Raw genomic sequence first — 24,245 nt, 5'->3', positions numbered from 1 at the left:
TGCTGACTATACCCTGCCACAAGCACTGCGAGCACTTCAGTGTGAAATACAACCAGGTGACGTGTACAATGACGCTGCCTGTTAATTATGCACGCCTATGAAAAGGCGCTGAAACACACAGGCACGCCTGCTTTCGTACCTCCACTCCCCCGTTCCTAGTGGCCTGCCCCTGTTACCCCTGTTACCACCTGTTACCACCCACAAACGGCCTCTTCTGTCACTCATTCAACTGGGCTGTCTATGCTGGGCGAGCGCTTCCCGACCTTTCACAGTGGTTTGCGCACGCGCATTGCGATGCATACGCAGAATGCAAATACCTGCCAGCTACGAGCGATCGCATCCTAGCGAGCGGGTCTGAATCAGGTCCTTAGTACATAGACCCCACAGTCACACACAGCAGCAGCCACCACCGCAAGAGACGTCAGCTTTACGGCTCATTATGCTCAGTGCCAGACCGGGATGCCTGTGACACCTTTTGGGCTGCACTGAGAGCGCCGGCCCGGCCGGAACAGCCACTTGCAGGACGCTGTCACTGACTGATCTAAGGAAAGTAGGTAAGCTTGCTGCAGCTGAATAGGAGGGGAGAGTCATAGGCAACGCACACCCTGCACTGGCAAGCAGGTCCCTCCTCCTGCTCCACAGCGCCATCTTCCCAGTGACCTCTTTGGGAAGATGGCACCGTGCAGTGAAGGCAGAGCCTTTGCTTTCATGTACAGTAGCCAAGTATTGAAGGCGGCACATTTTTGGCAGTCATTAGATCTCAATAGTTCCCTGGCTCCTTAAGTGGGTGTGGTATGAAAAGTGGACAGTCAGAATGTCAACATCGATTTTAGGTCAACAACCAATATGACGACATTCAAAAACAATGTTGACATGGTTAACAATGTCAACATTTAACATGTCGACACCTTAATGTTGACATATCGATTTTTGTTCTAGTAAGGGATCTTTTTATGAAGCAGTGATGACCTGTGAGGTCACGCCTCCTCATATGACATTTTGGGGGCGTGTCCTCGTCAACACTGGGGGGCTTGCCCAGCACTCCGAGAGCTGTTGGGAAGCCCCTAGCCTCCTCCAGCATCATCCATCACCTCAGTTCTGCTCGGCGAGAACATCTGAGGCGGTGACACAAAACTAACAGGAGATGCTCCACTATTTTGGTGTAATCAGGTGCGGCCTGCACCCCCCACTAGTGACGTCACTGTTTATCTCTGTTACATCCTATTTGATGAGTGTTATTGCAGAGAAATCAGGGACTTCTCCTTCTCTATTTGGGAAGGGGCTGGCCAATCCTTTCTGCAGTGCAGTCTCCGGTAATATGGCCCCCAAACCATGATCCCAGAGACTTCTCTACTGCGCTGCGCCATTTTCCCAGTGTTTTGTGCTGCTGCAGCGCAGAGGTGGGACTCTATTAGACACGGGTGCAGGGTGTACAGTGTGGCCCCCCCGGGATAGGCCTGCACTCCTTATAAATATGCCAATGTGTATGAGTTGTATACTGCGTTTTCCCCCATCTTTTATCTCACAGTGAACCCGTATTTATTTGCGCAGAGTTGGTCACATCTCACGTTTGCGCACAATTCTGTATAGGTAACAAAATGCTCATTTTTCTTTTACGTTTAAGTTTAAAAGCGAATTACGTCCTAAACTAAATCCCACCCAGAATGTCTATATTCCACATTGCATTAGAAGATGAAGTTGTTCTAGGGTCCTCACAGTTTCACTTACCAGCACCTTCATGTAACATGGTCATTACTGCTAATAACAAGTCTGCTTCATGTAATATAACCCCTGGGAAACCTCCATCTTGTTTTTATACAAGTCTATTCACTTTGTATGATCTGACCTATTGTCATTTCCTAGCGGAGTCTCTGCTCACTTTAATAATAAACGACTTGTTGCTGATTAACTTCGTTTTTCCAAACGAGATTGAAAAATCCATCATTACTTTGGGAGGATTCAGGAAGATTTAAAACAAATTAACTTCTCGCTGTGGGATTTCCAGAGAAAATTGTGTTTAAAAGGTTTAGAGAAGTTCCCTGAATGAAATGATTCTGCTTGCTATTATTACCTAGGTTCACTTCATAAAAGTTTGAATATTTGTATTATTTGCATAAGAACAGATCCAAATAGAATATATATATATATATATATGCAATTGTAGGCTTATGCACTGTCCTTATATATTCATCCTGGGTGTGCTCTTTCATGGAAGTATCCACAATTGATACTTCTGCAAACAAGTCCACAAAGTGAAGGCACTACTCCTTGTTTCAATATTCTTATCACAAAATGTGTTTTATTCACCACCCAGTAAACACAACACCATTACTGGAGCATATTGTCCAATCCTTGTAAAATGCATGTAAAGCGGTTCATATAACAGTCAAAATACTTATGCAATCAATGTCTGTCGACTTCGGTCCACTTTAGGGCCGTTCTAGACTCACAAAGACTTGTCAACAATCCAGCGTGGTATACTGCTAAGGCGCAACAAACCCCCATATTAGCAGGACTTTTAAACTTTATCCTTGATCTAATCATCACACCTGTGTTTCCGGCTGGCGTGCGTTCCAGCCGTCTGCGCATGCGCATGTTTAATTCAGTCTCCCATGTCCGCTCCGTGCTCCCGCGAGACAACAAACCTCCAACCCACCTCGACGTCACACACTTCCATGTGACCATCAAAGCATACGGAGAGCTTGCCTGCGTTACTGCGTTATCATGGCAACGCAATATGTTAACTCATGCACTAGCATCACTGCGTTATTATAGCGACCCAATTTGTTAACCCATGCATTCGCGCACTTATTCATTTTATTAAATAAGGGAAATATGTTTATCAATCCATACGTACTTATATCGCTAATCCTTACTATTGGGGGGTTGTGCGCCCTACCTATAGTCCAAACTCTAGACAATATAATGTGAAATATATCACCTTTTACATTTAATGCTATCACTAAATATATTAAAAAACATCTATTAAACATTAAAAAGATATATTCGTGCAAACCTATTAACCACTTTCTTTATATTACCTTAATTATACAAATAATTTATGCTTGAATCCTACAGACCCATGTTCACTTTAGGAACCATTATTAATTACTACATATATCAATGTGTTATAATCACATATCTCCACATTGGATCTGGATTAACAAGAAAAACAGACAGAGTATTTTTATAAGAAGCAACGGTAGTTAATGTTCTCATTCAATCCCCTAGGAGCAATCGTATTCAGATTAAAAATCCACCGTGCTTCTTTTTGCAACAAATATTTTTCACGGTCACCACCCCTTTCTAACACTGGGACATGATCAATTAACATGCTTTTCAACATCGATACATGATGTCCCTTTTGCATGAAATGACGAGCTACAGGTTTATCGCTTCTACCATCATTGATGGCCTGCCTAATTGACATTCGATGATTTGCCATGCGTTCACGGAATGTTCTTACAGTCTTTCCCACGTAATAAAGGCCACAAGGGCACATCAAGATGTAGATAACAAAGGTGGATGTACATGTTAGCCAATGTTTGATCCCAATTCTAATTCCTGTATGTGGATGCGCAAAATCCTTGCCAGGGATCATACTGCTGCAAGTCGTGCAGCCTAGGCAACGAAAACATCCCAATTTCTTCCTTTGTAGCCATGTGCCTTCCATTTTCTTGTGGAAATTTTTTGTTGGTTGCATAAGTAGCTGTTTGAGATTTGGACCTCTCTTGAATGCTACTATTGGCTTCCTCGCCACACTTTTGAACGCCACATCTGTGCCTATAATTGGCCAGTATTTGGAATTTGGGGAACTCCCGGAAGAAACACCGGTGGATGTATACCATAAATTGTTAAGGCTAACCAAAAGGGAGGTTGATTTGGTCCTCCATGGTCAGTTTTTATCAGACTACTTCAGGCAGAAAAAAATACCAAGAGGATTTAGGATCCAGAACATTCCCACCATAGGGCGCACTAACCCCACATTTTGTAGTAAATGGTGTGGAGTATTAAATAAATGCTCTATGGACCTAATCCTCTTGGTAATTGAAGAAGTGGGCATGGAATTGAAACATACCAGAAATGAGTTAAGTGTAATAAAGGGAGAAAGTCTTACTGTGTTTAGCTTAGATAGAACTGAAAAATGGATGGACAAGTTGAATGCAAATATTGATAGATATAAAAAAGATCTTATAGCATTTAAGAGGAATAAACTTGAGGTAGTACAGAATGATTATAAAAATCACAATGTATACCGGTGGCTAACAGGTGATGGGGCTGGAGTACCCAGACAGAGATTTAGGAACAATAGACGTAGATTGCCATTTTCAGTGGATTCGTCGTACTCCTCTTCTGAGAGTGAACAGCATGGTCGCCTACCCCCAAGTGGTAATACTCCTTTTTTAGGGACCCCGCAAATGGTAGAGGTAGAGAGTATACAGGAAGAAAGAGGTCCCACACGCGGAGGGGCAGGAGGTGGAAGAAAGGTCAGACGAAGACAATGATAGATAACGTTTTCAATTTATCAAAATATGAATTAACTGAAGATGAAATATCAGTTCTAGCGTTAGGACTTACCTATGTCCCTACTTTCAAGGGTCAAGATTTTGATTTTTCAGTTGATCTATATAAATTAGGTAGAAAATTAAGATTACGTGATTACTTTAAAGACAGTGACTCTGATATGTGTAGACAGAAGATCAATCTGGGTAATTGTTCCAGCACATTTGATCCTGTTTCCACCAACGGTAGCATTAAAACGTTCTTACGATTGGTGGAAAGGGAATATATTGAGGGGAATATTGGACATAGAGTGTACAATAATTTGACGATTAGACAGAGAAAAGCGATTTTGAGTTTACAGAATAATGATAAAATCGTAATAAGACTGGCGGACAAGGGCGGGGCGGTGGTTGTGCTAGACTTTGACTATTATGATCAAGAAATTAAGGAACAATTAAGTGATAGGAATGTGTATACTAAAGTAAATAATAGTCCAGTATCATCGGTAAAATCGAAGGTAGACACGTTAATTCAACTAGGTGTGTCTGCAGGATACTTGGATGAATATTTAGCTAAAATATTAACTACGGAGCATCCAGTATGCCCAATCTTTTACACAATACCGAAGATACATAAGTCATTGGCGCAACCACCGGGCCGCCCCATAGTGTCCGCTAGATCCTCAGTCCTACAACCATTGGCACAGTATGTTGATTTACTATTACAGCCGATAATTTCCAATAGTAGAAGTTATATCAAGGATACTCCTGATTTGTTGGCTAAATTAAAAAACATCGATAATATTCCAGAAGATCTATGGTTTGCTACGCTAGACGTTACATCACTTTACACGGTGATCCCGCATGTACAAGGTGTGGAGGCAATAAGGGAGGTTGTGCAATATTCTGAGTATGTGGGCCCCCCGATAGATTTTTTATGTGACATGGTTTATTGTGTGTTGGAAAATAATCATTTCCAATATGGTGACTCTTTTTTTGTGCAGAATGCTGGGACTGCGATGGGATCTAATTTGGCGCCAGTATACGCAAATTCATACATGATACAATATGAATGTAAATATATATACCCAAAATACGGTCCCAGCATTCTGCACTATTTTCGTTTTATAGACGATATACTGATCCTATGGCGTGACACTGAAAATTCTTTCCACCAGATGGTGGATGAACTAAACGAGTTACAGTGTCCAATTAAATTCACGAGAAATATACAATTTGAGAAGATAGAGTTTTTGGATGTATGTATATTTAAGGGTGAAAATGGACTAGGAACCACTTTATTTCGGAAGAAAACAGACAGGAATACAATTTTGCATGCAACAAGTCACCACCCTAAGGCTCTAAAAGAGGGCCTTCCAGTGTCACAGTTCATTCGTGTTTTACGTAACAACACTGAGACGGAATCATCAGAGATACAGTTAAATGAGATGGCGCAAAGATTTTTGACACGAGGCTATTCTAAAAAAGTGGTGAACAGATGTTTGAGTAGAGCTCGTTATATTCATCGGGAGAAAAGTCAACGGAGTGAGAAAACAACTAGTGACAGAATGATAGTAACCACCCAGTATAACACCAGAGCAAAAGGTTTCGCAAAGGCGGTAAACAAATACTGGCCAATTATAGGCACAGATGTGGCGTTCAAAAGTGTGGCGAGGAAGCCAATAGTAGCATTCAAGAGAGGTCCAAATCTCAAACAGCTACTTATGCAACCAACAAAAAATTTCCACAAGAAAATGGAAGGCACATGGCTACAAAGGAAGAAATTGGGATGTTTTCGTTGCCTAGGCTGCACGACTTGCAGCAGTATGATCCCTGGCAAGGATTTTGCGCATCCACATACAGGAATTAGAATTGGGATCAAACATTGGCTAACATGTACATCCACCTTTGTTATCTACATCTTGATGTGCCCTTGTGGCCTTTATTACGTGGGAAAGACTGTAAGAACATTCCGTGAACGCATGGCAAATCATCGAATGTCAATTAGGCAGGCCATCAATGATGGTAGAAGCGATAAACCTGTAGCTCGTCATTTCATGCAAAAGGGACATCATGTATCGATGTTGAAAAGCATGTTAATTGATCATGTCCCAGTGTTAGAAAGGGGTGGTGACCGTGAAAAATATTTGTTGCAAAAAGAAGCACGGTGGATTTTTAATCTGAATACGATTGCTCCTAGGGGATTGAATGAGAACATTAACTACCGTTGCTTCTTATAAAAATACTCTGTCTGTTTTTCTTGTTAATCCAGATCCAATGTGGAGATATGTGATTATAACACATTGATATATGTAGTAATTAATAATGGTTCCTAAAGTGAACATGGGTCTGTAGGATTCAAGCATAAATTATTTGTATAATTAAGGTAATATAAAGAAAGTGGTTAATAGGTTTGCACGAATATATCTTTTTAATGTTTAATAGATGTTTTTTAATATATTTAGTGATAGCATTAAATGTAAAAGGTGATATATTTCACATTATATTGTCTAGAGTTTGGACTATAGGTAGGGCGCACAACCCCCCAATAGTAAGGATTAGCGATATAAGTACGTATGGATTGATAAACATATTTCCCTTATTTAATAAAATGAATAAGTGCGCGAATGCATGGGTTAACAAATTGGGTCGCTATAATAACGCAGTGATGCTAGTGCATGAGTTAACATATTGCGTTGCCATGATAACGCAGTGACGCAGGCAAGCTCTCCGTATGCTTTGATGGTCACATGGAAGTGTGTGACGTCGAGGTGGGTTGGAGGTTTGTTGTCTCGCGGGAGCACGGAGCGGACATGGGAGACTGAATTAAACATGCGCATGCGCAGACGGCTGGAACGCACGCCAGCCGGAAACACAGGTGTGATGATTAGATCAAGGATAAAGTTTAAAAGTCCTGCTAATATGGGGGTTTGTTGCGCCTTAGCAGTATACCACGCTGGATTGTTGACAAGTCTTTGTGAGTCTAGAACGGCCCTAAAGTGGACCGAAGTCGACAGACATTGATTGCATAAGTATTTTGACTGTTATATGAACCGCTTTACATGCATTTTACAAGGATTGGACAATATGCTCCAGTAATGGTGTTGTGTTTACTGGGTGGTGAATAAAACACATTTTGTGATAAGAATATTGAAACAAGGAGTAGTGCCTTCACTTTGTGGACTTATATATATATATATATATATATATTTTAATTATGGATGATTTCAGCGCAAAATATGTTCAAGTACACTATACAGGACCTATACTATGGTAGTGTCAGGGGCGTATCTATAACGGGTGCAGAATGTGCGGCCATTTTTCCAGCGTTTTGCGCATGTGCTGTGAGGAAATCGCCGGGGAAATGTCGCCCACGCCATTTCCCCGACGATCTGCGCATGCGCAGTAGACTCTGGGCACACTCTAGTGCCCAGAGTCTACTGAATCTGCGATGGCCGGCCAGCCGCGTCAGTCGCTTGCCGGCCACCGGAGTGAGAGGAGGGGGCCCATGACAGGGGATGCACACAGGCCCCATCCTCTCTAAAGACGCCCCTGGGTAGTGTTAATTATATGAAAAACTCAGTGTGATGCACTCCCCAATTTGTGTGGTTGTCAGCTCTACCAACGGGATTATGGTGGTGACAATCCACCATATAGATTTCAATTAGTAGGTTAACCATCTGAACTCAAGCTTGGATATCCCTAAAACGTGGACTGTAATGGCGGACTTTGGGAACCTCTGGTATAAGGATAGGGTTGCTGCTAACCTATGTGGCTAAAGGACCTCTGTGACGTATCCACCACGTGACCGCTGCAGGAGGCTGGACCGCTCCTGCATTACCATCCACTAGGGCACAAAGGGGGAATATATATTTGTGGCGAGCGCAGGGAGCCACCGCGCCCGAAGCGTGGCGATTGCAGCGAGCCCGCGAGGGGACACTTTTGGTTTCCCGAAAGCATCCCCGCCCCTCCCCCTTTCAGGCCAGGTCACGTGGGTGTGACGTCACAGGTCCATCAGCCTTGTATAGTCCTAGACCTAACCATAAGGATAGATCAGTGGTTCTCAAACTCGGTCCTCAGGACCCCACACAGTTCACGTTTTGCAGGTCTGTAATCAGTGGATTAAATAGTTAATTTCTACATAGGCATATAAGTTACAAACACATATATACCCCTTGCTAGGCCTCTTCAGGTTTAGAATGAGATTGTCTTAATACAGTTGCTGTTTTTCCATAGAATGGTCAAATGACCTTTTGGGGTCAAAGAAGACATAAATTGGGGCCTAGCTCTACCTGTCATTTCTACTACTAGAAGTATAATGAGCCATTCATAGCTTCTATGTTCTTATCAGTTAGCTACATTCCATTGTAGCTGTGTAGAGATGCTAAGCATTATGGGTAATTAACAGTGATGTCCAGACTCTATACAAAGGAGCCTTGAAATAGATTTCATCTCCAGGCATTAGGATACGTCATTACTATATGTCTTTGTCTGGTAGTATACATCTTAGTGCTTACAGAGCATGTGCAAGAGAGATAAGTTTGGTCAATGCTATGCTGGACCAATCAGTGCTTGATACCTAGCACTGTATGTAACTGATATGGGCTTAATATCTGGAAAGCCAACACCCCAGACTAGGGTATATAATCAGGAGGTACACAAAGGACCCATTAGCTCGTGGTAGACTTGAGACTGCAGTAGTGCTGCCAATGTATATTGATTATCTGGGCGTTATTGAATAAACGATGGGCTCCCCAGAGAGAAGATGATGAAGTACATCTTATGTTGCTGATGATGATTTACCGGTGTCATCTGAATACATAGACAAAAGTTGAGTATACAGTATACTTTGTATGTTGTTTGTTAATTGTTTGTTTGTTACTTGTAAATAAAGTGTGTTCATTTGTACTCACTCATATTGGTCACATGTGTGTACTATTTCATTTCGATCAGAACGAAACCCACCGTTATGCAAGGTCACCCAGCAGGTGCACAGGTGTAGTCATTACTCACTGACACATTTTCAAAGGTCCACAGGTGGAGCTAATTATTTCACTTGATTCAGTGTGGAGACATGCACTGTTTGGGGTCCTGAGGACAGAGTTTGAGAACCTGTGGGTTAGATCATAATAAGCTTAACTTGAAAAGAGTGGTCAAAAGTTAATGAAGGTAAGTGGATTGAGCTACCAACGCGTTTCGTCTGCTTCAGGACTTCCTTCCCTTCAACTTACTAAGTTTTATTATGTAATCCATACTTGCCAACTTTACAGAACTTTTCCGTCGGAGCAGCCCGAAGAGGATATTCTGCAGACATCTTCAGGGGGCGGGGCCGGACTGTAGATGTCATCAGGCCCCGCGGGTCCGTGAGGAGGGGGCTGGGCTAAATCACACGATTCGCATCATTTTAGCCCCGCCCCCTCCCGACGACCCGTGCATTCCTAGTAAAATCTCCCCATCCTACCCACTGCACTAGGAAGTGGGTGGGATGCGTGAGATCTCTCTACACTTTCGGGGGGATACCCCAAAAATCGTGAGCCTCCTGCAACTTCCGGGAGTGTAGGCAATTATGATTTGATGTCGTCCAAATTCATCCAGTGGAAGGCCCAGCACAGGATCCCTGAGTCAGAGTTCTGCCCGGCGCACTCTGCCGTGAGGTCCGAACGGGACCCCAACCCCCTAAAACCTGGCCAGGATCCAACTGGATCACCTCGCGTTGGTTTCATCCCAATCGATGCAGGGGTGTCCAGATGCACAACAGACAAGATAACCAACCGACCAACGAATTTTATATAGAAAAAAAATGAAAAAAATTATATATTATATATATATATATATATATATATATATATATATACACATACATACATACATACATACATACAGTCAGGTCCATAAATATTGGGACATTGACAGAATTTTCTTATTTTGCCCTCTATTCACCACCACAATGGCTTTGAAATGAAACAGACAAGATGTGCTTTAACCGCAGACTTTCAGATTTAATTTGAGGGTAATTACATCCAAATCAGGTGAACGGTGTAGGAATTACAACGGTTTCTATATGTGCCTCCCACTTTTTAAGGGGTCAAAAGTAATGGGACTAACTAAACAATCCTATATCTAACTTTCACTTTTTAATACTTTGTTGCAAATCCTTTGCAGGCAATTACAGCCTGAAGTCTGGAACGCATAGACATCACCAGACGCTGGGTTTCATCCCTGGTGATGCTCTGCCAGGCCTCTACTGCAAATGTCTGCTTTTCCTGCTTGTTCTTGGGGCATTTTCCCTTCAGTTTTGTCTTCATCAAGTGAAATGCATGCTCAATCGGATTCAGGTCAGGGGATTGACTTGGCCATTGCATAACATTCCACTTTTTAGCCTTAAAAAACTCCTTAGTTGCTTATGCAGTATGCTTCGGGTCATTGTCCATCTGCACTGTGAAGCGCCGTCCAATGAGTTCTGCAGTATTTGACTGAATATGAGCATATAATATTGCCCGAAACACTTCAGAATTCATTCTGCTGCTTTTGTCAGCAGTCACATCATCAATAAATACAAGGGAACCAGTTCCATTGGCAGCCATACATGCCCACGCCATGACACTACCACCACTATGCTTCACTGATGAGGTGGTATGTTTTGGATCATGAGCAGTTCCTTTCCTTCTCTTCTCTTCCCATCACTCTGGTACAAGTTGATCTTTGTCTCATCTGGCAATAGGATGTTGTTCCAGAACTGTAATGGCTTTTTTACACGTTGTTTGGCAAACTCTAATCTGGTCTTCCTGTTTTTTTGGCTCACCAATGGTTTACATCTTGTGGTGAACCCTCTATATTCACTCTTGTGAAGTCTTCTCTTGATTGTTTACTTTGACACATATAAAGCTACCTCCTGGAGAGTGTTCTTGATTTGGCCAACTGTTGTGAAGGGGTTTTTCTTCACCAGTGAAATAATTCTTCTGTCACCCACCACAGTTGTTTTCTGTGGTCTTCCGGGTCTTTTGGTGTTGCTTAGCTCTCCGGTGCGTTCTTTCTTTTTAAGAATGTTCCAAACAGTTGATTTGGCCACACCTAATGTTTTTGCTATCTCTCTGATGGGTTTGTTTTGATTTTTCAGCCTAATGATGGCTTGCTTCACTGATAGTGACAGCTCTTTGGATCTCATATTGAGAGTTGACAGCAACTGATTCCAAATGCAAATGTCACACCTAGAACCAACTCCAGACCTTTTACCTGCTTAATTGATAATGAAATAACGAGGGAATAGCCCATACCTGTCCATGAAATAGCTTTTGAGTTGATAGTCCCATTACTTTTGGTCCCTTAAAAAGTGAGAGGCACATATTGAAACTGTTGTAATTCCTACACCGTTCACCCGATTTGGGTGTAATTACCCTCAAATTAAATCTGAAAGTCTGCAGTTAAAGCACATCTTGTTTGTTTCATTTCAAAGCCATTGTGGTGGTGAATAGAGGCCAAAATATGAAAACTCAATGTCCCAATATTTATGGACCAGACAGATTGTGTGTGTGTATATATATATATATATATATATATATATATATATATCTATATATATATATATATTTTGGAAAAAAAATGCTTTATATACGTAACGTGTCCTATTTTTAAATGGCTTTGAGTACTTCCTACTATCACCATCCTGAGATGGCGAGGACAGAAGGATTGTGGTCGTATTTGTAGCCCCGGAATCCTTGTTGATTGAATCTTTTATTGGATGATATTGGAAGTAGAGCAAGACAGCAGCTAATTCTATCTATATTACGAAGTACACAAATGTTTATTATCAGAAGGCCGCTGGGTCACTATGTAGAGTGAGTCTGTATATGTCCAGACATGTTGGGAGCCATGTACACAAGTACTCATTGTATATCTGATCGGCAAGTTGTAGACCCCAGGACCCTCAGCAGCTGGAACCCTTCAGGAATACTTTCCCCCTATTCATTATCAAATTGCCAGATGATTTGCAAGTGTGGCTGTCAGTGCGATTACAACGCTCCAGCGCTAATAGTCACACCCAGGTAATTAGTCCGACACATTTGTAGGGAGCTGCATTTTGGAATCCAGATTATTCAGACATTCTCAATTTCCCACAAATGTCTTTGATTTCAATATGCAGAAAGTGTGTAAAATGAGAAATCAGCCAGCAGTTGTGTAAGTGTGTACTACTACTCAAACAGAACCGCAACTTGCCTCCCTGTGCTGCATACAAAAGCAATAGACACAGTATTAGCCTAATGAGAATAAATAAATAAAAAAACATTCGAAACAGCGTTCTCTGACCCAAAAAGCTTACAATCTAATTGAGAAATGGGAAATTTACAGCACATAAAGGTCGTGCTAGAAGTGGAAATACAAACAAGACTGGGGCATTTATCAAAAATCGCATTTACAATACGATCTGGGCGCAACATTATCACTCAGGATCACATTGCAGGATGCGATTTTGCCGGTGGCATGTATTAAGTGGTACCCACAGGGATAGGGGCTCCGAAAGGAGCTCGTCCCTGCGATGAGCTCTGAGTAATGCGTATGCGCAGTCCCGCTGACGGCATTCTGACCAGCTGCCATTGCCAAGTAGGGAACTCTCAGCTGGCTAAATCTGTAATGTGTAGCGCACAGGCTCCTGCTACGGTACTAGGCACACTGCAGGAGTGAGCCCTGCTACAGTACTAGGCACGCTGCATGAGTGAGCCCTGCTACAGTACTAGGCACGCTGCATGAGTGAGCCCTGCTACAGTACTAGGCACGCTGCATGAGTGAGCCCTGCTACAGTACTAGGCACGCTGCAGGAGTGATGAGTGAGTCCTGCTACAGTACTAGGCATGCTGCATGAGTGAGCCCTGCTACAGTACTAGGCACGCTGCATGAGTGAGCCCTGCTACAGTACTAGGCATGCTGCATGAGTGAGCCCTGCTACAGTACTAGGCATGCTGCATGAGTGAGCCCTGCTACAGTACTAGGCACGCTGCAGGAGTGAGCCCTGCTACAGTACTAGGCACGCTGCATGAGTGAGCCCTGCTACAGTACTAGGCATGCTGCAGGAGTGAGCCCTGCTACAGTACTAGGCACGCTGCATGAGTGATGAGTGAGTCCTGCTACAGTACTAGGCATGCTGCATGAGTGAGCCCTGCTACAGTACTAGGCACACTGCAGGAGTGAGCCCTGCTACAGTACTAGGCACGCTGCATGAGTGAGCCCTGCTACAGTACTAGGCACGCTGCATGAGTGAGCCCTGCTACAGTACTAGGCACGCTGCATGAGTGAGCCCTGCTACAGTACTAGGCACGCTGCAGGAGTGATGAGTGAGTCCTGCTACAGTACTAGGCATGCTGCATGAGTGAGCCCTGCTACAGTACTAGGCACGCTGCATGAGTGAGCCCTGCTACAGTACTAGGCATGCTGCATGAGTGAGCCCTGCTACAGTACTAGGCATGCTGCATGAGTGAGCCCTGCTACAGTACTAGGCACGCTGCAGGAGTGAGCCCTGCTACAGTACTAGGCACGCTGCATGAGTGAGCCCTGCTACAGTACTAGGCATGCTGCAGGAGTGAGCCCTGCTACAGTACTAGGCACGCTGCATGAGTGATGAGTGAGTCCTGCTACAGTACTAGGCATGCTGCATGAGTGAGCCCTGCTACAGTACTAGGCACGCTGCAGGAGTGAGCCCTGCTACAGTACTAGGCACGCTGCATGAGTGAGCCCTGCTACAGTACCAGGCACGCTGCAGGAGTGAGCCCTGCTACAGTACTAGGCACGCTGCATGAGTGATGAGTGAGACCTGCTACAGTACTAGGCACGCTGCAGGAGTGAGCCCTGCTACAGTACTAGGCACGCTGCATGAGTGAGCCCTGCTACAGTACTAGGCATGCTGCAGGAGTGAGCCCTGCTACAGTACTAGGCACGCTGCATGAGTGAGCCCTGCTACAGTACTAGGCACGCTGCAGGAGTGAGCCCTGCTACAGTACTAGGCATGCTGCAGGAGTGAGCCCTGCTACAGTACTAGGCACGCTGCACGAGTGAGCCTTGCTACAGTACTAGGCACGCTGCATGAGTGAGCCCTGCTACAGTACTAGGCACGCTGCAGGAGTGAGCCCTGCTACAGTACTAGGCATGCTGCAGGAGTGAGCCCTGCTACAGTACTAGGCACGCTGCACGAGTGAGCCTTGCTACAGTCCTAGTCACGCTGCATGAGTGATGAGTGAGTCCTGCTACAGTACTAGGCACGCTGCATGAGTGATGAGTGAGTCCTGCTACAGTGCTAGGCACGCTGCAGGAGTGAGCCCTGCTACAGTACTAGGCACGCTGCATGAGTGAGCCCTGCTACAGTACTAGGCACGCTGCAGGAGTGAGCCCTGCTACAGTACTAGGCACGCTGCATGAGTGAGCCTGCTACAGTACTAGGCACGCTGCATGAGTGAGCCCTGCTACAGTACTAGGCACGCTGCAGGAGTGAGCCCTGCTACAGTACTAGGCACGCTGCATGAGTGATGAGTGAGTCCTGCTACAGTACTAGGCACGCTGCAGGAGTGAGCCCTGCTACAGTACTAGGCATGCTGCATGAGTGAGCCCTGCTACAGTACTAGGCATGCTGCAGGAGTGAGCCCTGCTACAGTACTAGGCACGCTGCATGAGTGAGCCCTGCTACAGTACTAGGCACGCTGCAGGAGTGAGCCCTGCTACAGTACTAGGCATGCTGCAGGAGTGAGCCCTGCTACAGTACTAGGCACGCTGCATGAGTGAGCTTTGCTACAGTACTAGTCACGCTGCATGAGTGATGAGTGAGCCTTGCTACAGTACTAGGCACGCTGCATGAGTGATGAGTGAGTCCTGCTACAGTACTAGGCACGCTGCAGGAGTGAGCCCTGCTACAGTACTAGGCACGCTGCAGGAGTGAGCCCTGCTACAGTACTAGGCACTCTGCAGGAGTGAGCCCTGCTACAGTACTAGGCACGCTGCATGAGTGATGAGTGAGTCCTGCTACAGTAGGCACGCTGCATGAGTGAGCCCTGCTACAGTACTAGGCACGCTGCATGAGTGAGCCTGCTACAGTACTAGGCACGCTGCATGAGTGAGCCCTGCTACAGTACTAGGCACCCTGCATGAGTGAGCCCTGCTACAGTACTAGGCACGCTGCATGAGTGAGCCCTGCTACAGTACTAGGCACGCTGCATGAGTGAGCCCTGCTACAATACTAGGCACGCTGCATGAGTGAGCCCTGCTACAGTACTAGGCACGCTGCATGAGTGAGCCCTGCTACAGTACTAGGCACGCTGCATGAGTGAGCCCTGCTACAGTACTAGGCACGCTGCATGAGTGAGCCCTGCTACAGTACTAGGCACGCTGCATGAGTGAGCCCTACTACAGTACTAGGCACGCTGCATGAGTGAGCCCTACTACAGTACTAGGCACGCTGCATGAGTGAGTCCTGCTACAGTACTAGGCACGCTGCATGACTGAGCCCTGCTACAGTACTAGGCACGCTGCATGAGTGATGAGTGAGTCCTGCTAAAGTACTAGGCATGCTGCATGAGTGAGCCCTGCTACAGTACTAGGCACGCTGCATGAGTGAGTCCTGCTACAGTACTAGGCACGCTGCACGAGTGAGCCCTGCTACAGTACTAGGCACGCTGCATGAGTGAGCCCTGCTACAGTACTAGGCATGCTGCATGAGTGAACCCTGCTACAGTACTAGGCACGCTGCATGAGTGATGAGTGAGTCCTGCTACAGTACTAGGCATGCTGCATGAGTGAGCCCTGCTACAGTACTAGGCACGCTGCATGAGTGAGCCTGCTACAGTACTAGGCACGCTGCATGAGTGAGCCCTGCTACAGTACTAGGCACGCTGCAGGAGTGAGCCCTGCTACAGTACTAGGCACGCTGCATGAGTGATGAGTGAGTCCTGCTACAGTACTAGGCACGCTGCAGGAGTGAGCCCTGCTACAGTACTAGGCATGCTGCATGAGTGAGCCCTGCTACAGTACTAGGCATGCTGCAGGAGTGAGCCCTGCTACAGTACTAGGCACGCTGCATGAGTGAGCCCTGCTACAGTACTAGGCACGCTGCAGGAGTGAGCCCTGCTACAGTACTAGGCATGCTGCAGGAGTGAGCCCTGCTACAGTACTAGGCACGCTGCACGAGTGAGCTTTGCTACAGTACTAGTCACGCTGCATGAGTGATGAGTGAGCCTTGCTACAGTACTAGGCACGCTGCATGAGTGATGAGTGAGTCCTGCTACAGTACTAGGCACGCTGCAGGAGTGAGCCCTGCTACAGTACTAGGCACGCTGCAGGAGTGAGCCCTGCTACAGTACTAGGCACTCTGCAGGAGTGAGCCCTGCTACAGTACTAGGCACGCTGCATGAGTGATGAGTGAGTCCTGCTACAGTAGGCACGCTGCATGAGTGAGCCCTGCTACAGTACTAGGCACGCTGCATGAGTGAGCCTGCTACAGTACTAGGCACGCTGCATGAGTGAGCCCTGCTACAGTACTAGGCACCCTGCATGAGTGAGCCCTGCTACAGTACTAGGCACGCTGCATGAGTGAGCCCTGCTACAGTACTAGGCACGCTGCATGAGTGAGCCCTGCTACAATACTAGGCACGCTGCATGAGTGAGCCCTGCTACAGTACTAGGCACGCTGCATGAGTGAGCCCTGCTACAGTACTAGGCACGCTGCATGAGTGAGCCCTGCTACAGTACTAGGCACGCTGCATGAGTGAGCCCTGCTACAGTACTAGGCACGCTGCATGAGTGAGCCCTACTACAGTACTAGGCACGCTGCATGAGTGAGCCCTACTACAGTACTAGGCACGCTGCATGAGTGAGTCCTGCTACAGTACTAGGCACGCTGCATGACTGAGCCCTGCTACAGTACTAGGCACGCTGCATGAGTGATGAGTGAGTCCTGCTAAAGTACTAGGCATGCTGCATGAGTGAGCCCTGCTACAGTACTAGGCACGCTGCATGAGTGAGTCCTGCTACAGTACTAGGCACGCTGCACGAGTGAGCCCTGCTACAGTACTAGGCACGCTGCATGAGTGAGCCCTGCTACAGTACTAGGCATGCTGCATGAGTGAACCCTGCTACAGTACTAGGCACGCTGCATGAGTGATGAGTGAGTCCTGCTACAGTACTAGGCATGCTGCATGAGTGAGCCCTGCTACAGTACTAGGCACGCTGCATGAGTGAGTCCTGCTACAGTACTAGGCACGCTGCATGAGTGAGTCCTGCTACAGTACTAGGCACGCTGCATGAGTGAGTCCTGCTACTGTACTAGGCACGCTGCATGAGTGAGCCCTGCTAAAGTACTAGGCACGCTGCATGAGTGAGCCCTGCTACAGTACTGGACACGCTGCATGAGTGAGCCCTGCTACAGTACTGGGCACGCTGCATGAGTGAGCCCTGCTACAGTACTGGGCACGCTGCATGAGTGAGCCCTGCTACAGTACTAGGCACGCTGCATGAGTGAGCCCTGCTACAGTACTAGGCACGCTGCATGAGTGAGCCCTGCTACAGTACTAGGCACGCTGCAGGAGTGAGCCCTGCTACAGTACTAGGCACGCTGCATGAGTGAGCCCTGCTACAGTACTAGGCACGCTGCATGAGTGAGCCCTGCTACAGTACTAGGCACGCTGCATGAGTGAGCCCTGCTACAGTACTAGGCACGCTGCATGAGTGAGCCCTGCTACAGTACTAGGCACGCTGCATGAGTGAGCCCTGCTACAGTACTAGGCACGCTGCATGAGTGAGCCCTGCTACAGTACTAGGCACGCTGCATGAGTGAGCCCTGCTATAGTATTAGGCACGCTGCATGAGTGAGCCCTGCTACAGTACTAGGCACGCTGCATGAGGGAGTCCTGCTACAGTACTAGGCACGCTGCATGAGTGATGAGTGAGTCCTGCTACAGTACTAGGCATGCTGCATGAGTGAGTCCTGCTACAGTACTAGGCACGCTGCATGAGTGAGCCCTGCTACAATACTAGGCACGCTGCATGAGTGAGCCCTGCTACAGTACTAGGCACGCTGCATGAGTGAGCCCTGCTACAGTACTAGGCACGCTGCATGAGTGAGCCCTGCTACAGTACTAGGCACGCTGCATGAGTGAGCCCTGCTACAGTACTAGGCATGCTGCATGAGTGAGCCCTGCTACAATACTAGTCACGCTGCATGAGTGAGCCCTGCTACAGTACTAGGCACGCTGCATGAGTGAGCCCTGCTACAGTACTAGGCACGCTGCATGAGTGATGAGTGAGCCCTGCTACAGTACTAGGCATGCTGCATGAGTGAGCCCTGCTACAGTACTAGTCACGCTGCATGAGTGAGCCCTGCTACAATACTAGGCACGCTGCATGAGTGAGCCCTGCTATAGTACTAGGCACGCTGCATGAGTGAGCCCTGCTATAGTACTAGGCACGCTGCATGAGTGAGCCCTGCTACAGTACTAGGCACGCTGCATGAGTGAGCCCTGCTACAGTACTAGGCACGCTGCATGAGTGAACCCTGCTACAATACTAGGCACGCTGCATGAGTGAGCCCTGCTACAGTGCTGCATGTGCTAGTTGTGCTGTTTTACCTCTCAGTTATTATGTATTCGGTACATTGAATCCTAGCGATTGCCACTATGTTGTATACGGAATTTTTGTTATAGTTAAAAATAATTAATTATATTTCTAAATGTTCTTAGTGATATTGAGAAGTGACAAAGTTATATATCCTAATTGTTACATTACTTATACATAACCTTCTAACTGTGCTATTTCTCTTATTTTTGTTCCATCCCCAGACAATGACTTAGATACGCACACAAGAAAAGTACATTTCCACACGTGATGGGGAGGGATCTAAAGACCAGACCTACCCCATATTGTAAAGTTAAAATAAATGGTGTTTGCGGAGTTGTGGCGCTGATAACATGCAACATCCAATTTTTTTTTATTGGTTGCTATAGGCAACAACTTCACTTCTTAAAACCCACACATTGGTAAATATACCCCTTGGACTGTAAAAAGAGCAGGTAATTCTGCTGGACAGCACATACCTGCAGGGGGCATAGGAGACAGGGGTGCGCCAACCTCAGTAAGTCATAAATTGCATTATCACACAACTGACACAATGGGCTTCATATTATGGGGCCCATTTAGCAACGAGTTTTATCATACGCAACAAGTTTTAAAACACATTGTGTATGATAATGGTGCTCCAGCCAATCAGCAACTGTCATCTGTTTCAAAAATGACAGTTGGGAGCCGATTGGCTGGAGCACCATTTATCATAGGCTATGAGTTTTAAAACTGAGTCAGAACCTCTTTAGTGTTCATTTCTGATGCTAAAGGGGGTTAAGGCCATAATCCTATATTTAGTAAACTTAGCTTACCAATGTTTTCTAAAGAAACCATTAAGGTGCCCACACACATACCGATCTGCCCACGATCAGCCGATGTTTACAATTTCCCTTGAAACTCTCCCCCCGGTAGCTCTGCACACGATTTGGTCTCCAATCTTCAAACGATCTCTCCTGCAGTCAGACTTTTTACACTGCATCGCGTCCTAGATCGTCAAATGTGCCCTACTGCACGGCAGATCTGACGATGCGATGCGCGTCCCCACTGGTCGCACATCGCATCGTCAGATCTGCCGTGCAGTAGGGCACATTTGACGATCTAGGACGCGATGCAGTGTAAAAAGTCTGACTCACGATTTCCTCACGATTTGGCCATATTTTACACGATCTGTCCTTCCAATGTGTCGGAATCGGCCAGATCGTGTTATATATCGCTATGTGTGTGGGCACCTTTACACCATCTCCCAAGCTTTGCTGAGTCCCAGCCGAGTTAAAGCACAATGCATATGCAGATTAGTCACAGTAACCCATCGCCAGCAGCATTAGGCGCTGGCAACATATCGGAGGACGACACAGGAGGAGGGATACTAAACGAAGTATGACACCAATAATAGTATTGCTGGTGAATGGAGGCCTCTGTGGTTTTTACAGAGGATGGCATTAATGGCCTGGCACTCTGTGATGATAAATCATGCCATCTACCCCCCCTCATCTCTTCCTACCCTGCATCACCTCCAGATCTTCCAGAAGCAATGTAGGTCTCAGAGACCCCTGGTAAGCTCCAGTTATACATACGACTGTAAAAAGGTGTGTATAATATACCATATATAGGAGAAACAGTGGGTATTGGCATACCAGACGTCTCACTTTTCCATACTACTCTATGTGCAACATTAGGTAATAATGAGGCAATTAATACTTCTCGGATTTATAAATCATTACTGTGAAGAGTAGAAAATCACAATTAGCTGCAGTGAATTCCTAGTTCTTAGAGCACTCTGAATGGGGGGCGACAGGAGTCTCTGGGCCATAACTGAGTGAGACATCTGACAAGGTTAAGGAGAGTTAAAACTGCTGTAGCTGGGATGGAGATCAGGTTTCATAGGTTATTGAGTGTAAATACAGTACAGAATACACATATATCCACCCAGGTCCTCACGTGACACTCACTCCTGAGCATTCAGTCCGAGGGTCCCAGTTTAGTGACTGACCATACTCTAAAGGTTGGCGTGGATGGTAGTTGGCCATTACCATTCATTTGGGGAAATGTACATTTACTTTACAAGCACACACAATGCAATAGACTCCAATTAGTGGACACACCCTCTAATGAGAGGCGCATGAATTACAGTATATAGAACATACAGTAGATCCCCCAGGACTGTGAATACCACCTTCCATAGAGACAGCCACCTCTTGTTTTCAGGCATGTTGTGAAATGTTTAGTCGTTCACAATACAGACTCCCAACAGTTGTTGATTACAAGTTCAATGGCAACATTACTGCACCTAAAGGGGATGTATATCCAATGGCTGTCACTCTGGTATCCTGAGCATGTGTGAGGGGCTGATCCGTGACGGGGGCTGGTGGCAGGGCCACAAGGAGGTGGTGGACCGGTTCCATTGCCCAGGACGCAAGGCTAAGGGGGCAGCACCGTTGCTTCTCCATTTGCACCCTTACCCAACTTGTGGAGTGCCCTGCAGCTGGAGAGGTGCTCGGTGGCACAACCAGGCTTGTCCCCTCTTGTGACGTCATGATATTAAATTTTTTGTGGGGATGAGGAAGGGTCCTGCTACCTCCATGACTGGTGGTGGGTAGAATGCCATTGATGGCCCTCACTCAAAGTTTGCTGTAGGGCACTGTGATGCCATGTTCCACCGCTGTCTGTTACATTTTAACTAAAAATAATATGGCATAATGTCTGGGAGACGCACTAATTTCGCAATGCCCTCATGGGACAGTAGACCAGCCTCCCAGGTCCCTGAGATAGTGGCCGGTCCTGGAGCTTAAAGACACAATTAGCAGTGAAACCCTTGTCTCCACCTACAGCATAGTGACGCCACGAACCCCCATACCTTCCTCCTGGATCTCCCCCCCCCCCGCCCCCCGATGGAAAATGGAATGTATGAATTATGGTCTTGGTGTAGATAATACTAAGGGGACATGGGGGACCACATAAAGAGACTGCAAATATCTGTGATGGCACTGACACACATGTTGTATTAGTGAAAAAAAAATTAATACTCAGCTCAAGGGGCATATTTATCAAATTAATTCAGTATCTTTAGGATTTAAGAAGGTAGGCCTGCAGCAGATACCAGATATATCTGCTGCAATCCCCCCAATTTCATCCGCGAAAGCTGCCACCATAGGTTTCTACGCTTTCTGGAACTGGGACCCAAATAACTATTGACCAGTGTGACCTATGGGCTACACATGGGCAGTCTGGTAACAGCACGTGCGTAGTAGCGAGGCCGAGATCTGGACCCGGAAGTAAAGCGATCGTAGTCTGTCCCTGCATGTGTTTATTGGTAAATTCCAGCAATACTGAATTTCTTATTGCCGTGAAATGTGGCGATAAAAATGTAAAATTGGCAAATATTGGTAAATATACACCCCACTTCTTAATCAAAGCCTCCCAGCTCTCATCCTAACCCTCTGCCCCATGCTCCTTCCTCATTGTCTCTCGCCTCTGTGCAAGGGTGTAACTACTGTGCATGCAGGGAGTGCAGTTGCTATAGGGCCCTTTACGGGGCCCGGACCCCTGCACTCAGCTCACTCAGCATATTGTGCACTGCAAGATGTAAAGAAGCATCCGAGCCCTGGTGACTTCCTCTGTCACCATGAGGACGGAGCTACACTTGGATGGGGGCAGTGCTACACGGGATGGGGTGGAGCTCACCAGGTGCCACTGGAGTCATTGGCCAGACCAGCTTTGGTGTGTGTGAGTCAGTGTTTGTCTTAAGGCCCATTGGCACTGATGGTCCAATCAGTGAACTGCTTCTTAAGTCACAGACAGATGCCTGCCTGTGACTAAGAAGAAGCTTACAGCCGAGACCGCCAGCGCTGCAGCCCCCTGACTGACAGTGTGCAGTAGAAGAGCTGGACACTTTAAAATTGGGGCATAGAAATTATTTTCCCATGACCTCCCTCTCATAGGAGGCTTCACACGTGTCCCTGCCCCCAACTCTCTTTATTCTCTTCCTCCCCTTGCTTGCTCAGTTAGGGAAGGTTCTGTGTGCTCTGCCCTTATCCCACCCCTAGTATTCCTCTGACCCCCCCCCCTACAAAACTGTGCCACTGACCCACTTCCTTATGTGTGCCTCTGAAGTTCAGAGTCTGAACCCACCTACCGTGTGCCACTGACCTCCCCCTCCCGTTGTGTAAAGCTGACACCCCTCTCCATGTGTGCCTCTGACCTCCTCCCCATCTCTTACTATGTCCCCACCGTCATCCCCAACTGTGTCTTTGCCCCCTACCCAAGGTTTGTGGCTAACCATCCAAAGTAGCGTGGATGAAGGAAGACAAGGCATTGTTCGACGCCACATAACTGAACATAAAGATGGCAGGTACTGTAAGCACAATTTATCTTTCTAAAAGCATTGATGGCCCCTTCAAAACTTTACTATGGGGCCCACAAAGGTTTAGCTACGCCCCTGTCTCTGTCATCCCCTCCTCATGTAGACTGTAAGCTCTCACGAGCAGGACCCTCTTCACTCGTGTGCTTTGTCTTCCCTTGCTTATACTATCATATCCTCCCCACTGCCTCCAACGGAATCGGTATGATTTACCCCCGGACGCCTGTCCGACGGTTGGAATCCCGACAGCGGCTGCCCGACATGGGTGAAAATCCCAATCGTCCCTAAGGTAAGTATTCACTAACCTAATTCCCTCCCCTAACCCTCCTTAGGGATGCCTAACCCTAACCTTCCCCCCAGTGCCTAACCCTAATCCACCCTCTAAGTGCCTAAACCTAACCCCCCCTGTCTGCCGCCTAAACCTAAGTTCCCCCTGGGGGTGCCTAACCCTAACCCTCCCCCTAGTCTATCCCTAACCTCCCGGGGGGGGTGCCTAACCCTAAGTCCCCCCGGGAGCCCTAAACCTATCCCTCCCCATCCCCTGCGGCTGTCTGCGCTCGGCATCACTTCGATCGGGATGCCGGGCGCCAGTCTTCCGGCGTCGGTAAAATGACAGGCTTCTAGATTCCAGACGCCTCTTATTTAACCCTCGCCGGGATAAAGCAGTCAAGAAGCCGGCTGTCGGGATTAGGTCAGCAGGGGTATCATGACTGTCGATGCAACAATGTTTATGTCCATGTCCTGCTATGTTCTGTACTGTACAGTAAGTGCACACTTGACTACTCTCTCTGAACGGCCGG

The sequence above is a fragment of the Taudactylus pleione genome, unplaced genomic scaffold (assembly GCF_031769625.1).
Source record: "Taudactylus pleione unplaced genomic scaffold, aTauple2 ptg000820l, whole genome shotgun sequence".
Taxonomy (NCBI): domain Eukaryota; kingdom Metazoa; phylum Chordata; class Amphibia; order Anura; family Myobatrachidae; genus Taudactylus; species Taudactylus pleione.
The sequence above is the reverse complement of the archived record's forward strand: the minus strand, read 5'-3'. Positions refer to the sequence as shown.